Source organism: Megascapheus bottae, chromosome 9 (assembly GCF_031878675.1).
Source record: "Megascapheus bottae isolate mThoBot1 chromosome 9, mThoBot2.hap1, whole genome shotgun sequence".
In the NCBI taxonomy this organism is placed as follows: Eukaryota; Metazoa; Chordata; class Mammalia; order Rodentia; family Geomyidae; genus Megascapheus; species Megascapheus bottae.
This window is the reverse complement of record NC_143517.1, coordinates 21,349,065-21,367,163: the sequence shown is the minus strand read 5'-3', so window position 1 is coordinate 21,367,163 and position 18,099 is coordinate 21,349,065.

Below are 18,099 nucleotides of genomic sequence, written 5' to 3'. Positions count from 1 at the left end.
TCAGAAGGGGAGGGGCGGTCAAGGCATCCCTTGACCACCCAGGCCTCTGTTTTAGGCCCACAGTGCACCTTTTCAAACAAACAAACAAAAATAAAATAAAATAAAACGCAGACATACAAGGGGGTCGGCCGACTTCTGCTTACCTCTGGAGGCCTTTGCTTTTCACCTGGGCATCTTTTACAAAAAAGGTTATTAAGAAGAGGGCTGGTAAAGACAAAATAATGTCACATATTAAATTGTGTAGAGTCAATAAATATGTTAAAAGGTCCCTACATAATAGTAAAAGGAGGAGAAACACAGCTCATATGAATGTGTGGAACAAGTGGATCAGTAGCAGTCCCGATTGACATGCACAAATAACTCAGGTCCTTCCCACGTCGCAGGATGCACCACTGGAGGGTTGGGGGTGTAGGCCCAGTGAGTCGCTGCTTGGATGGCCACTGTCACTCTCCACGATCCGAACGCAGCGTTCAGGCAGCCAGCGGGCGTCATTTTCTCCTTGTGAAAAAACACATACATGCCCTCGACCCCAGGTTAGAACAGGATCGGGTCCATGCCAAGCACCAGTTAGGGGATCCTTCCACTTTACTAAGGCAAAAGGACGCTGCGCTCTTTTTTCCCAGAATCGCTGAGCAGCAGATAAATTATTTGAATCCAAATTCAAAAAATTTAAAACAAATAAGGCATGATTAAGTATATTCACAGGGGTAGCGGGATATGACTCTCCTTTCTGTATTTTAGCAATTTGATGTTTTAATAATCCATTAGCTCTCTCCACGATGCCTTGACCTTGAGGATTGTAAGGAATGCCTGTAATATGAGTGATATTATAGGAATGGCAGAAGGATTGAAATGCTCGGCTTGCATAGCCAGGGCCATTATCTGTTTTTATTTGCGAGGGAATCCCCATCTCAGCAAAGCATCGAATGCAGTGAGAGATACAATGTTTAGTGGCTTCCCCAGCAAGGGGAGTGGCCAAGATAAAATTAGAATAAGTATCTACAGTAACATAAACATATTTTAATCGGCCAAATGATGGAACATGTGTAACATCCATCTGCCAAATGTGATTAGAAAGCAGTCCTCGTGGATTTATGCCTAAATGGGGGGCTGGTGAAAAAGGGACACAGTTGGAGCAAGTCTTAACTATTTGTCGTGCTGCTTCTCTAGATAATTTAAACTGTCGGCACAAGGCTTGACTGTTTTGATGATGGATGGCATGTGACTGCTTAGCAAGTTCAACCTGAGTTAAGTAAACTCTGGTGGTGGAGTCAGTAACCGCATTGCCCTCACTTAAAGGGCCAGGAAGATTAGTGTGAGCTCGAACAAAGCCAAAAAAACAAGGGTGGTTGCGAGAACAAAGCAAAGTTTGTACTTGGCGAAATTGGGTCTGAATATTGGAGTTAGTAGTTCCAATAAAGGGAACAGTTTCTATGGCTTGAAGAGCACGAATTACATATTGACTGTCTGAGTATAAGTTAAAGGGCTCGTCTTGTAACAGGACGAGTGCTTGTAAAACAGCCTCTATATGAAGTCTTTAGGTTACAAGGATGTGTCCTTAGATGCCGGGGCCAACCGGCAGCAAACCAGGGTTCGCAGATTGGGGTTCCTGAAATAGGGGACAAGGACTAGGAAGAGACAGACACACCGGGTCCGGGATGTCCGCAGTCCAGGCAAAGACTGCCGAGACTGCCGCGTTTATTTTCCACTCCCCCTTCTTCCTTTCTCCTGACCCAGGGAACCTCCAGGTGTTACATTCATATGGTAATTCTCAGGTCATTTACATAGAATAGGGCCAGAAAGCAATAAGACAATAAAGCCATCGTCTGATGCAAGTCAAGGTACAGTTTGATTCCACTCTGGCTCCCAACAGGCATCTATCCTGAACACCATATCCCAAGATATGATAAGGACACCTGCTCAGCTATGTTCATCTCTGCACTATTCACAATAGCCAGGTGATGGAAACAATCCAGATGCCCTGCTGTAGATGAATGGATACAGAAAATGTGGTATATATACACAATGGAATTCTACATGGCTAACAGACAAGATAAAATAATGGCATTCACAGGGAAGTGGATGAATCTAGAGTGAATCATGTTGAGTGAGACAACTCAAGACCAAAGAAACAAAAGGTGCATGGTATCCTTAATATGTGGCTATTAGATCCAATAAGTACAAGAGCAAGGACTCAATATTTGCATACCCAATGTTATGGACATGGTAATGGAAATATAAACATAACTATATAGACATAAAAACCTATGACTCTATAGACACAATGTTTTATTTCATAAATTAATATTCATTTATGATATACAAACCCTTAGCCTAATTTTGATTAAATTCTAAAAACTAAATGCCAGTGATTGTATATAGAGATTCCCTTCTTGAACACTTGTTTATTAAACATATCATTTGAAATATGGTATAAAAATCAATGTTAATAAATTCTTTAATAAAAAAAACACTGTGACACAACAGTATGGATGGAGTGCTCGTCATTTCCCTTATGGCCAAGTGGCTGACCTAGAGCTGTGGCCAGCATTTCTGGAAAGAATAGCTTAGAATTATCACTACACTAGAAAAAAAGATCTCCAAATTCAAAATCATAATATGGTTTCTACCAGATATGTCTTACTTTCATACAATCAGTAAAGTTGAAAATTGTAAAGTGAACAACTGTTGTTTAGGAAGAAAAAGAAAAAGAAAACTGTTGGACTGTTGTTTCCACTCTCAGATGAGTTGAAGTTTCCGTACTACAGTGACCATTAAAATATTTGTTTCAAAATACCTTCAAAAATTATATACCTTGTCCTTAACCATTGTTGACACTTAGTTTTTTAAATCATTGATAAATATTGACACATAAAAACAGCTCTATTAACTCTTAAGAATTATATTCCTGAACAGTGTAGTTTATTTTGTAACCACTATCATCAACTAGCATATCACTACCTTAACAAGGAGGAATGAATTTGTAATCCATTGAAAAGCTTTTCTCTAATGGTGGGAAAGTTCCCAAGGTTTTTCTTGCTTCTTTAGGTTTGTAATTTCATTTCACTTCTCCACTAGAACTTTATCCTGTTATCTTGCTATGTTTGAAAGCTTTTAAGAACCACCCTCAATAAAAATGCTTACGTAAATACAAATGTCTTGGTTTCCTTAGTCTCTAAGATTGTGTTAATGGAATGAGTTGTCAAATATGATCAGAAGTCAGGTGATAAAAAACATATATAGGAAAGTGGGGCTATGGCTCAGGGGTAAGGCGGTAGCCCTTAGCTGAAGAGCTCAGGACAGGGCTCAGGCCCAGAGTTCAAACCCCATGACCCACAAACAACAACAACAACAAGAAATGTATTGCCAATATTGCCAGGTGCAACGGCTCACGCCTGTAATCCTAGCTACTCAGGCGGCTGAGATCTGAGGATCAAGGTTCAAGGCCAGCCTGGGCACAAAAGGACCTGAGACTCTTATCTCTAATTAAATGGGAAGTGGGGCCTGGCTCTAGGGTAGAATGGTAGCCTTGAGCGGAAGAGCTCAGGGACAATGCCCAAGCTGAGTTCAAACCCCATAACCCACCAAAAAAAAAAAAAAAAAACAAAGAAAAAGAAAAAGAAAAAAAGAAATGTATTTATTTTCTGGAGCCTCTGCCTTCTAGCATTGGTGTCTGAGAACAGTGAGGAAAAGGTCAGAAAGAGGAGTTGCTGTCTCTTTGGGAATGGAGCTGAGGGAAAGAGCCTAGCCCAGGCCAAAACTGAACCCTAGGACTCTTCCCAGCTGGCTACCTCCTTCCAAAGGTTGGAGGTCACTAGCTTCTTTTTGCCTCTTTTTCCATCTTTATAAACTGGAACGAATACAATGCCTGCACTGCTACCGTCAGGGAAAAATTCACCTAAGAAGACAATATAAAAAATAAGGGGGGGGATGGGGAGAGTCTAGTTGAGAGATAAAACATTTGCCTAGCAGACACGAAGCTCTGAGTTCTATACAATGAGGTACAAATGCTTTGTATCCACTAAAAACAAAATACATATAGTGATTACTCTTATTAAAGAAAAGGACCTTTTAAAAATTTTGCCTCTGACACCTTCTATCTGGCAAATATCATGTAACCCTTTTACTAATTACAATAAACAAAATTGAAAAAGAAAAAAAAATTTTGCCTCTGAGACCCAGAATTTGAATTGCAGGTTGATAAATGTAATGCTAGCTTAATCTGATCTGTTTAGTTTTTATCTTGGGTTTGTCTGTGCCCCTGACATTAAAACAAAATTAAGACAATGATACTTCATGCTGGTGGTTCATGCCAGTATCCTAGCTACTCAGGAGGCCGAGATCTGAGGATCATGGTTCAAAGGCAGTCCAGGCAGGAAAGTCTATGAGACACATCTCCAATCACCAAAAAAGTTGGAAGTGGAGCAGTAGCTCAAATGGCAGAGCCCTAGCCTTGAGCAAGAAAGCTTAGGGACACTGCCTAGGCCTAGATTTAAACCCTAGGACCATCACAAAAACAAAACAAAAAATAAAAAAACAAGAGCTTATCTTAATGTACTATGCTATTTCTCTTTTCTTTGGGGAAAACAAGATGATTGGGAGGGGGTGGGGGTGGAAAATGGGGACAAAAAACAGGAGAGAGGGTATTAATGTGTGAGAAGTAATGTACCTACTACCTGATGAATGTAACTATAACCCCGACAATACATTATCCTGACAATAAAAAAATAAAATAAAATTTTTTTCTAAAAAAAAATGCAAAGATCCTTAAGTATTCTTGAAGTCTTGAAGTAATCTTAGAAATAAAATGTAAAGAAGTCTTACCAAGTCTAAAAGATTGTTTGATGATTCCAGTGGGAAGCTAGCTCTGGGCTAATTCTCATTTTGGGACCAGGGGAGCAAGCTAGCAGCTAGTCACCTAGGATGAATTTCTGAATCATGGAGTCACACCCTATGTACACACACCAAGATGCTTTGGGTCTTAGGAGATTTTTCATTCAGGGATTTTGAGGATGAGGTGAATGGGTGAGGGGGAGGGAGGACTCTAAATCTCTACAGCAAACAGATTAAAAAAATAGCAAGTGAAAAAAAATAAAACAGGGGGGGAAATGCAACACATTTCAAGTCTCCTCATCTTGATTCCATCAGTTAAATCCCCTGGAGGCTATACAAAGTGAGCTAGACTTTTGTAGTCCCAGGCTGGGTGGGTCCCAGAGAGGAGGTGGAGATGGAGGTGTGGTCGCTCTCCCATGTCAGCTTGCCTTCCACCCCACTTTGAAGTTGACCTGAATGATTCTTTCAGTGAGTTTTCAGTGTTACTGTGGCTATAATTCAAAGTTGAAACAGGAACAAAGTGTTTGGAGTTTTTTGTTTTTTGTTTTTTTACAAATCCTCTGTGAGAGGAGATGCTCAGTTGCACAGATGGTTTCCGTCTGTTTCTGCTCCTTGGTGGTACCTTTGGTCTCCATATTTCTCACCCAAGCACTGAAAACCTCTCTCTGTCTCTGTCTTTCTCTGTCTCTCTGTCTCTGACTCTCTCTGCTGTCTCTGTCTCTCTGTCTCTGTCTCTCTCTGCTGTCTCTGTCTCTCTGTCTTTGTCTCTATCTCTGTCTCTGTCTCTTTTCTCTGTCTCTCTCTGCAGACCTGCTCAACACTCACAGGAATCTGTTGTTGGGTCTAAAATGGGTGGTGGCATTTCCTTCCTCCTTCCCTCCCTTCTCTGCTCACTGTCCTTGTCTTTTTCTTCTTTCCTGTTTTCTTAGAAACAAGATTTTTGTGTTGTTTCTTTATAACAGGAAAACATCAGTATTGTAAATGTAATGTTCATGATAAAATATAAAGGGAATTACAGATGACCTAAAATTAATCAAAGGAAAACGTATGCATTAAATCACTTCATCTGAAGTTCACTTAACATTCTAGGGATTCTGAAGCTCTGTTTCTCTGTGTGTCTGTCTCTCAGTCTGTCTTAAGCTTCATCTACCAGGAGATAACTCTCAGATCATGTGATAGGAGATGGCTTTTGGGTCATCATTATCTGAGATCAGTCCTAAAGTTTCTGTTTGTGAGAGTGATTTGGGGATGAATGCTCAGGATTATGAATCGATGCTGAATTCAGACCTTTCTGCGCAGGTTTGTGTGACTTCTATTAACAAGGTATTATTGAAATATAGGAAGTTCAGGTAGCCCTACAAGATGACCATCAGACACTGCCCTCCAAGTCCACTCTGGTCTCCAGACTTTCTAAGGAGCACTGTTGTATGAGCAATAGGACTCACAGGATGATTATGCAGTAGAAATGTGACATCAGATAGCGAACCAAACAAAGCTTTTCCTTGGCATTCAAAATCACCTAGCTTTGGATTAGATCCAAGGCTGACCTTGGTAAACATCTGGGTTGTGATGGGAGGGAAGAATAGGAAAGTAAGAAAGACAAAGATAAGGAAAGACTCTGAACTATGCACTTCAAGTCAGTGGGTGTTGTAAGGACAAATATGTTGCTCAGTGCATACATGCATATACACACTTACATATGTGCAAAGGGAAAGAGAAAGTAGGAAGGGATACCGTAAAGATCCATCAGTCTTAGAAACTGTGGTGTCATGGGATAAATGTATGGCAGGTTCTGACAATTGGAATTCAGAAACAGAGTCTTGTGTCTCTTCTTTGCTTCTCTGCCCCTCCACACCCCTGACAGCTCCCCCTGTTCCTCCAGCAACATTTTTGAATCACTCTTTTGACACAAGGTCCAAAGTTATCTCAAGCTCTAATATCAGAAATGTTACTGGAAGTGGCACTGTGGCTCAAGGGGCAGGGCAGTAGCCTTGAGCTGAAGAGTTCAGGGATAGCACCCAGACCCAGAGTTCAAGTCCCACAGCAGACAAAAAAAGAAAAAGAAACAAGAGAAATAATCTAGTACCTGCCATACCTGAGAACTATTTCAGAATATCTTTTTTTTTTCCTTTTTCCTTTTGGCCAGTCCTGGGGCTTGATCTCAAGGCTAGAGCTCTACCACATGAGCAACAGCACCACTTCTAGCTTTTTCTATGTATGTGGAACCAAGGAATCAAACCTGGGCCTTCATACATGCTAGCAAGCACTCTACCACTAGGCCAAACTCCAGTCCCCTATTTCTGAATATCTTAGTTCAGATTTGCTAGAGCAATGACTCTCAAGATGGGTTTGCTATTGAAATCACTTGGAACATGAGAAAAGTTTAAGAATTCATTAAGAAGGAGTCTTACCCATGATAATTTAATCACAATCTCTTGGTAGGGATTAGGAAAGGAAAAGGAGAGTGAAGAGAGTGAGAATATCTGTATTTGGGCAAAATATTGGTCCTACGTGATGATTGGTTATTCAAACAACATCCAAGCACACTGACCTGTTTGGGTAAGAGGGCTTTCAGAGGCACATGGGTCAACAAATAGAAAAACAATGGAATGAAATGATCTCTTCCATCCCTTTTGCTCTTGTTATTAGGGAGTTTCTTTTTTTTAAGTATTTATGAATCAGAGAATGTGTATCTCAGCTTAAAGCCCTTTAGTGGATCCTCTCATTTTAGATAAAGATCAAAATCTTAAATATGGGGCTGGGAGTGTGGCCTACTGGTAGAGTGCTTGCCTAGCATGCGTGAAGCCCTGGGTTCAATTCCTTGGTTCCACATACACAGAAAAAGCCAGAAGTGGTGTTGTAGAAAGCTCCTTGAGGAAAGCCTAAAGACAGTGCTCAGGCCCTGAGTTCAAGCCCCAGCACTGGAAAAAAAATCTTCAATATTTTTCATACAGAAATAGGATCTGAGGATGGGAACAGAGGTAAAAACAGAACAGGGACCATTAAAAGCAAAACTGAGTATGTGTGAAAGCAGCTGGATCTGGTTTGGCTTCTGTATAATCTTAACTTCTCTGATCTCAACTTCTCTGCTATAAAAATACATAGTTGCTGAGCATATTGCAATGTTCTAGCACTGAGGAGTCTGAGCTAACCCAGGCTATACAGAGTGTTCAAGTCTAGCCTCAACTTCAAAGTGAGTCTCTGACTCTCACCCTCTCCCCGATGTGGTGGGAGAGATGAGCTTTTGCCTCTACACCAAAATTTTGTGAACAGAATTCCGTTCCAAGGAAGGAACAGTGCCATGAATCCTGTACTGTCCTTTGCTCTCATAAACTACCCTTGATAACTAACTCAGAGGAAAGAAAAGGGGTTATTTTGGCTTTTGGCTCTGGAGTTCTAGTTCATAATTAAGTAGACATTATTATTTTATCTCTTGGGTGTATGTGTGTGTGTGGTGCAGAGAGAGCGAGCGAGCGGGAGAGAGAGAGAGAAAGAGAGAGAGAGAGAGAGAGAGAGAGAGAGAGAGAGAGAGAGAGAGAGAGAGAGAGAGAGAGGAGGCAACCAGTGTTCCCATACCACTACTTCCTCTAAGGACACATCCTTGTAACCTAAAGACTTCATATAAGGCCATACTTTTTAAAGATTCTACCATCTCCCAATAGTACCACACTGAGAATCATACTTTTAACATATGGGCCTTTCAGGGGATATCCAACAAACAAATTATATAGCAAATAAATTTACTTCTCACTAATTGAGAAGTCAAAGTCAGAGGTTCTAAGAGACTATGTATGAGATTTTGATAAAATCTTGGCATTATACACAAATCCCCTCCGCATAGGTTCTTCCTGGACACAGACATACTCACATTGTTCAAGTGGCAACAACGGAGAAACTTTTTCCTATGGAATTATTCTACAGCCTATTTATGAGTACATCCAGATGTAAGCTTGGAGAGTGCAAGTGGTGGAAATGAGGTGAAACTAACTACCAAGAGAAAATTAAAAGTTGGTAGGGACGACTGGGCACATAACAGCTCATAATCGTCATTCGTAGGGTAAATGAAATGGTACGTCAAGAATTCATCGGCTTCATGATTATAATGACTCCTGTAAACTGATGAAGAGGCTTGAATTGCAGTTTCTAAAAGCAAGTTCAGAAACATGTCATTCACTTCCACTCAGCCGTGTGCATGTCCCTGGGGTCAAAGATGGCACCGATTGCTTTAACATACCAGGGATGAACAAATGTGAACTAATCCACAGCCATAGACAGAGACTGGTGGATGTAGAAGACAGCTCAAAGACCCTTTGATGTGAAATCACACCGGCACACCCCATTTACCTCCTGTTTCACGCCAGTGTGCTAGAAAACCCTTCTTGTCTGTTGGCCAACCTTTTTCTGTTCTCATTTATTCTAATGGGAAATGTATGCCTTCCCCTAACAAGATTGTCCTTTATTAAATAACAGGGACTGGTATCTTCTGATTCTTGATGTTTATCCCTGATTCCATCTCTCGTACTGTCATTATTTGAAAATTAATGGAATGGGAAGATTCTGTGTATAGAAATATTTATCCTGAGTGTATTTAGAAAAAGGTAACTAACTAGGATAAATAGAGGAGAATGCAGAATGATCTTCTAATGAGAATCAAATCTCCTGTGCTGTCTCAGGGGAGCCTCACAACTCAATCCAAGCCCAGTTGAATTTCAAAGCATATGATCTTTTTATTTCCCTCCAAGTCCATTATTATGTATTTTTGCTACATATGGGATAAATCATTTGGCTGAAAAATAGGAAGATGATGAGAACAAAAGATCACCTTGGGTATTAGAGCAAGTTAGACAAGGAAGAAGAAAGGGGAATTATGGGTTGAATTCACTGGTGAAGTCCTAATCAGTAAACTCATCTAAAAATAAGGTCATAGGGCTAGAAGCGTGGCCTAGTGGTAGAGAGCTCGCCTAGCATGCACAAAGCCAGGGTTCAATTCCTTGGTACCATATACCCAGAAAAAGCAAGAAGTGGTGAGGTGGCTCAAATGATAGAGCGCTACCCTTGAGAAAGCCCAAGGCCAGTGCTGGGCCCTGAGTTCAAGCCCTAGAACTGGGGAGAAAATAAAGTCATGCCATATATAGTTAAAAAATAAGTTTAAATTGTGGTCCTGGGGGAGGATCATAATCCAACGTAGTGTTTGTTCTTATATAAAATAAAAATTTGGACATGGAAACATGCACACAGAAAGATTGCCCCTTGAATATAATGGCCGCCATCTCAAGCCAAAGAGGGGACCATGGGATAATTTTCTCTTAAAGTCCATCCTGATCTCAGACTTCCAGCCTCCGGAATGGAGCCAATACATCTCTGTTTTTTGGTACTTTGTTTCAGTAGTCCTACCAAACTAACTAAGGAATAAAAGAGAAATTTCCTGAGGTGAAATTAGTTGAATTGTGAACTGTGAATTACAGGTGTCTGAGAGGACAGGTAATTCAAGAAGACTGGGTGGAATGTAGGAAGACATTCACTCAGTTTCCGGTGTCAACCAGCAGATGGGGCTGTTGATTGAAGCAGCGCTTCTAGGAGAAGGAAGAATGTTAGTCTTTCCATCTGTTACTTTTGCAGGTGCAGTGTATGCTTAGCCATGATTTCTAAGCATGCATCGCCTGTGATTTTTGGAAGATTTCAAAAGCAGGAACTTGTGGGAAATATTTTTGGTGGTTATAATCTAGGCGGGAGTGTTTGTTTGCAAGTGTGGTTCACACACGTGGAATTAAAACTTTTGCCACATCTGACTGAAACATCAACTGCTGGAGGCTTGCAATTGTTATTGTACCACTCTCTTTGTATGGTATTTTGTATAAACTTTTTTTTTCATCTGTGGTAACCTTTATTGTGTGTGTGTGTGTGTGTGTGTGTGTGTGTGTATGTGTGTGATGCTGGGAACCTCAGAACCTCAGTCATCTCTACACTGAGCCACACCTTTAGTCCCACAACTTTCCTTTTTCAGCTTACCAAAAGGAGACTTATGTTTTCCAATGACATTTTTTCCTAAATCAATAGTGTGTACAAAGCATAAATTTGTGTCTACTTAAATCTTCAGCTATATTCCTCTATTTGGAGAGATTAATATTAATAACAATCACTCAAAAAAAGAATCTGTAGTGACCAATAAGTAGAGTTTATGAAACACTTGAAAGTAAGCTGTTTGGCATGTTTGTCACAAGATGCTTGTAGTGTTCTCTAGGTAGATTTTGAAATGTCTATTTTATAGATGAGGATAACTGAAGCTTGTAGAGTTTAATGCCCCAACTCACACAGGTGATAGAGAAGCAAAAACAATATTATAACCCAATTATTCAAATCTCCAGTTTCATCATTTCTATCGTTAATTAAATATTTAAGAATTTAAGAATCTGTTAACAGAAAATAATGTATGGTTCAATGTGTTTGGTATTTGCATGCTCTATCCATCAAGATGTTTATCAATACAAGCCAATGAACTTGTAATAGAAAACCAGCTGTTAATTATGTAATGTTTTCTAAGTAGAAAAATAGGAAGTCTTAAAATTGTATAGGGCTGATTTGAATGTCTACAACTGGTGCAGGTTCTTTATCATCATCAAACTTCACTTTCCTCAACTATGAAGATTAAGTAGTTCAACCAAGATACATTATGTATTCAGTACAGCTCTGGTCCCATATAGGCCTTAAAAGATGGCAGTTCCATTCTTCCCAATGATGAGAGTATCTGGAGGCTCAGCATGCAAAGCCTCTTCCCAGTAAATGTCTAGGATCAAGGTCAAAGTCAAAACAGGGAGCATGGCTTGCCTTCACACCCACACAGGGCTGCCGGCTAGTCAGACAGTACACTCCCTTTCCACTTACTTGTAGAACTAAATCGAGTAGGGACATTCTACTCTTGACAGGGCACATTTCCCTCTGGTTTGTGAGGCACTCTCTTAGTGCTTTGTGCCTCTGCTGACACAGTAAGAGCTTGCATCTTAGAAAGAACAATGTGCTATATATATTTTTAAGTCCTTGCTGTGGATCAGAGGCTATTTTACTGTAAAAGGAACAAAATTATATGACTTCTTTAATGTTATCCAGATGAGTTTTTTCCTTTTTCTTTTGTAAGCTATGCTTGTAGTTCCAAAGACGTTCCTCGCAACACAGGATTAATCCTGACACTGCCCACAGCTTGGCCATGGTAAGTGCAGTATTTTCTAGCATGAGTATTCTGGTGGTGCTTTTTAAATTCCATAATGTCATTTTATGAGCACCCTTAAAATATGGATATTTACAATGTAGTTTGCAGTGTTTTGTGTATACTAAATTTTTAGAGAATTTTTAGACCTAATTGGCTAGAGATCAACAGACTTTTTTTTTGTGGAGGTTCAGGTAATGTGTAGTTTAGGCTTATGTATCTTACAGCTTTGGGCTGTAACTACTCACTTCTTTCCAGGTAGTGTGGAGCAGTCATAACTAATTTCTGCATGTGATACACTTTGAATGTGACTTCCAAAAGTTTGTGCTAGAAACTTAACTTGCCACATAACAGTGTAAAGAAATGTAACTTCATAAGGGTCATAAGGATTCTGCCTTCATGAATGGATGAATGGACAAGTGGCTTTGTTGTAAAAGTGAGCTCTCTCTGGCTCATTTGCTCTGAAAATGGTGGGCATCCGTTATCCATGTTCTGATTCAAAGAGAAGACCCTCATTACACGCTGAGAAGATACTGGTGCTGTGCCTTGAATTTTCCAGGTACATGAGGTCCAGTAGGCATCTACTCCTTATGAGTTACCCTGTTTATTTCAGCTATAGAAAAAGAAATTCAACTAAGACAGCACAATCTGTTTCAATAGAACATTTTTAATGAGCTAGGGCATGGTGGCCCATGCCTGTAACCTTAACTACTCAGGAGGCTGAGATCTGAGGTTCTCAGTTCAAAGCCAGATTGTCCTCTGGAATTTTTGGAAAGAAAATAAGACAGATGTAACCAATGAATTGGTAGAAGGGAAACAAGCAAATAAACTGGATGGGGTGGTAACTACCTGTAATCCCTGCCCTTAGGAGATGGAATCAAGAAGATCACAAGTGCATGGCTAACCTGAGCTGCCCCACGGTGAGATCCTGTCTCAAAAAACTAAGGGCTGGAGATTTAGCTCGAGTGCCTGCCTATTTATTATACACAAGGCCTGGGACTTGATCCCCAGTACTCTAGCTAAACCAAAGTAAGCTTACTCCTTAAGAGTATTGAAGAATTATGAAAGCAAAATTTTATAAAATGCTCTGAGGTCTTGAAGCCACATTATTAGATTCGAATAAGCCAACAGTTACAGAATAGAAGAGCCTGAAGATGAAGACTTAGAGCTTATTTGGCTGGATTTCAAGTCTACGCTTTCCTAGCAAAATTCTTCCGCTCTCATAAAAAGTAAGGACTCTTGACTGTTTAAGTTGAGGCATTCTTCTATTTTACAATTCTTGTCTGAAGTTATACAAATCATACAATTTGGGGCAGTCTAGAAAAAAATCTGATATATATCTTATCCAGGAGAGTATCTCTCTCAGAAAATAGATTCTCCTTAGAATTAAAACTGGATCAAACCGGATCCAATACATAACCAATCAAACCAGTTGAAATTGGATCAAACCAGTTGAAATCAGCTCTGATAGGATAAAAAAGGAGCAGCCTACCTGCTCTGATTGTTTGCTTGCCAGATTTTTGGCTGATGGAGTATCCTTCTGCAGAAGTAAACTTTGCCTTGTCAGGTTCTTTAATAGTTGGTATCCTTATTTAGATACAACACCCCAATATACTGAACCATTTATAAATAAAGTCACAACGAATGTGATATAAGTGTAATAGTATGGAAGAAATCTCAAAATTGTTAAATAGATTTTATTAGTATTACATCATTTGAAGCATATGCATGAACTTTATTTGAATTATATTAAATGTGAATTAAATGAAAGTATGATAAATTATATATATATATATATATATGTATGTATGTATTTTCAGTCCTGGGCTTGAGCTCAGGGCCTGAGCACTGTCCTTGGACTTTCTCAAGGCTAGAACTCTACCACTTGAGCCTCAGCACCACTTCCAGCTTTTTTCTACATATGTAGGACCGAGGAATAGAACCTGGGTCTTCGTGCATGATAGGCAAGCGCTCTATCACTAAGCCAAACTCCCGGCCCCAGTTATATTTTTAAATAAAATCATTCAAATTATTATTGAATATATAAAATATATTAAGTTTAGAAGGGCCATTGATGTGTGAGAAGTAACGCACTTACTACCTGATGAATGTAACTGTAACCTCTCTATACATTATCCCGACAATAAAAACAGAAAGTTAAAAAAAGGTATTAAGTTTGCAAAATAATGTTCCAGAATTTTATGTTTTATTTCTAAAATACAATGGCTTATGTAAGCATGCCAAAATATCTGGAAATTGACAAATGCAGACTTAATGTCTGCTTTTGATCCCTCCCAAACTATTAACATATAGCTATAGAATCACATTTTTCGAAGTCAAAGCAGAAAAAGTATTCATCAAACCGAGATCTGATGACAATTCTATTGATAAAATTTGGCACAGCTGCCATTAGATATTTGCAAGTTTCCCCTAAATTAAACTTACCCTATGGATTCAAATGTAACATAGCACTACCCGAAGAAATTCTCCACATACCATTTGTAAAGTGATGTAAATTTCCTTGCCATTTTTTCAAGGTAATGGTATGAAGAAGACTACCACAAGGGCCGGGAGTTTGGCCTAGTGGTTAAAGTGCTTGCCTAGCATGCATGAAGACCCGGGTTCGATTCCTCGGTACCCCATACATAGAAAAAAGCCAGAAGTGGTGCTGAGGCTCAAGTGGCAGAGCTCTAGCCTTGAGAATGTCCAAGGACAGTGCTCAGGTGCTGAGCTCAAGAAGACTACCACAATTTCCTACACATTGTTGACACTTTCAACATATTGTTTCCTGTTTTCAAATGCTTAGCCTTTTTTGTAGATAATAAATCTCAAGGATTGAGAAGGAAGAGTTGCAATTCATGTCAAGTAGTGAGTGTATTTTGGGGGGATGGCAGGCAAAGCCACTTCTTCCTTTGCTTTATTCCATATTTCCCTTCCATCCCTGCCCACAGGTAATCTAGGTTATTCTCTACATAGTACATTCTGAATAGTATGATTGCATTTTAGTCTTCCTCTCTCCCTTTCAGTTTTATCCTACACCCATCAGAAGAAAAAAAACTCCAAAGCAACCACCACTACCACCACTAACAAAGCCCATATTTCCATTTACCAGAATTTGTTTCCATAAATAACATTTTAAGCAGTCACAATGTTCCTCCCTTACTGGCATCCTCCACTGGTCTGTGTATGAATGCCTAGAGTGCATGAGTTATCGTGTCCAGTAATATTTTAGATCTACCTCCCACATATCAGAGAAAATATACTGTTTGTGTCTCTGAGCTTGGCTGACTTCACTTAGCACGAGCATTTCTAGGTCCATCCATTTCCCTGCAAATGACTTAGTTTTAGTGTTTTAGTCTTTCTAAGAGATGAATAAAATTTCATTGTATAAATATATGCCACATTTTGTTGATCCACTCACCTGTTGTAGGGCATCTGAGCTGTTTCCATAGCCTGGATATTGTGAATAGAATGACAGTGCACATGGATGTGCAAATGTCTTTGTCTTTGTTGTTTTTTTTTTTTAAATTACCATCCTCCTTCACTACCCTCTGAGACCACAAGCTTTAAGTCATTTGAAAAACCTTATAGTGATCCGGAAAGAATAATTTCAGCTCTAGACCTGTTTTGTCACTAATTAGCTGTTTGTTTGCTTTGTCATCTACAAAATGGAAGTGCTAATATTTTCCTCACAGTTATGCAAGGTGGAGTAAGATCATGTAGGTGGAGGTCTCTTAAAATTACTGTTCAGGATCTGTTAAACCGATAAGTTTCCATTTCCCTCTATAATTTTGCCAATCTTGGACAGGGTCCAGAGACAACACTTCAGAAGAAAGGATGTCTTTTAAGATGAATTTGATTACTTCCCATATTCATCCGGATGATTGCTGGATGGTTTCTGTTCTCCCTGCATCCACATAGCATAGAAAACAAAGCCACCCATTGTTACATTTCACTGCATCTAGTTTCCAGTAAGGACATGAAGGCATTGCCATAAATGTCAGTGTCCCCTGACTTTGCCTGATACTTCCAGAAAGGCTGCCTTCCTCACAGCCCCCACTATCCTCATCAAGATAGTGGGGGCTGGAGGAGTTTATCTTCACAGATTCAAGATTGAGCGAGCTTGAACTTGAAGTTGTAAAGTTTCTTTCGCCATTCTAACTGGAGATCAGCTTCTTAATATGTTTGCTTTAAAATATTAGTCATGCATTTGTGCTCTTCTTCCTCTTGTTATTACTTAAAATTTTTTTTTTACTTCATGCTTCTCCTGTGTGTTGCACACCAGCAAAACAACACTTGCAATCTGATTAGTAGTCTGAGATGAAGACACTGTGAGATCACAGAACTGGACCAACCTCTTCCAAGTGTCTACCAGTGAGAAACATCCTCAACCCATCTCAAGACTTGTTGGTTTCGGTTGCTGTCTATGTGCAAGAAAAAAGGTTGAGTGACAAGTATGGCATCTGAGCAAGTCTTTGGTGTTAGATTTTCACTTATCGTATGCTAGAGATTATCTCTTTTCTGTTAGCATTTATTCCAGAAAAGGAACTTGTCAATGGATCATTTTCCTTTACTTCTTCCTGGAACCATTCCAGATTCTTGTGGCATTACGGAATAAGCATCTGCCCCAAGGCAATCCATGAAGCAGACAGTCAAAAGAAGGCATGGTATAAGTGTGTGTGTAAATGACAGGAATGAGTCAGTTCAAAACTCCTAATAAAAAATATACAATGTGAGTAAAAGGTAGAAGGGATAATTTTCTGTCAAGGTTACTGAATTCCAACTGCGAAGAAGTAAGAATACAGAAAAGTAGAAATGTATGGACTGTTTCTTTAAACTGCAAAAGGACAAGTGATTTATCCAAAGAAGAAAACAAAAGTTTTCCAATGCGGAGAGTTTATTTGTATAAACTCATAAAGAAAGAATTTATTTTTGACTTTAGAGTATATTTTCTTTGGATTTTCCACATTGTTCAAACTTTATCTGTGGTTTGAGTTTGCAAGATACCATTCTTATATAATGGATTTATTTTTTTTTAGACTGCTATATTGTTTTAATTTTTTTGTCAGTTCTGGGGCTTGAACTCAGAGCTTGGGATTGTCCTTGGACAATCTTGTTCAAAGCTAGCACCCCATCACTTGAGCCACAGCACCACTTCTGGCTTTTTCTGTGTATGTGGTACCAAGGAATCAAACTCAGGGCTTCGTGTAAGCTAGGTGAGCATGCTACCACTAGGCTATGCTCCAGGCCCTGTTTTAGTACTTTTTCTCCCCCAGTTCTAGGACTTAAACTCAGAGTCTGAGCATTGTACTTGGACTTTGTCAAGGTGAGAGCTCTACCACTTGAGCCACCACACCACTTCTGGCTTTTTCTATGTGTGCAGTACTGAGTAATCGAACCTGGATCTTCATGAATACTAGGCAGTACTCTACCACCAGGCCAAACTCCTGGCCCTCTGTTTTACTATTTTTGTAGTGACTTTTTTTTTTTTCATTTTTGGTTTTGTTACTTTTTTTATTCCTTCAAGGAATAAGGACCACAATTAGTCTTTGAGTTTAGTTTGCTATCTTAGGTCCATGGAAGCAGGAAACATTTTTCACAATAACATACTAGTTTAAATGATTTAGGAACACAGTAAAATGAACACTATAGAATAAGTTTTAGTGAATAAAAAAGTCAGGGACAGAGAATACAATGCATTTGGAGAAAGGGAAGAAACTACATCTAAAAAGGCAGGTGTGGGAGTACCGCTCAAAAGCAGAAAGCTGTGCTCACATCTTGAATTCGATCCCCAGTCCCCCCAAAACAAAAGAAAAATCAGGTGAACAAACAAACAACAACAAAACAGAGATAAGCAAATAATCCATTAAAATGGGAGTTATCAAGGGGGCATTGCTGGCAAGCTTGTAGTCCTAGCTATTCAGGAGGCAAGGATCTGAGGATCTCAGTTTGAAACCAGCCCAGGAAAGTTAGTGAGACTCATCTTCTTCTATCAAACACACACACACACACACACACACACACACACACACACAACAAAAAAGGAAGGAAGGAAGGAAGGAAGG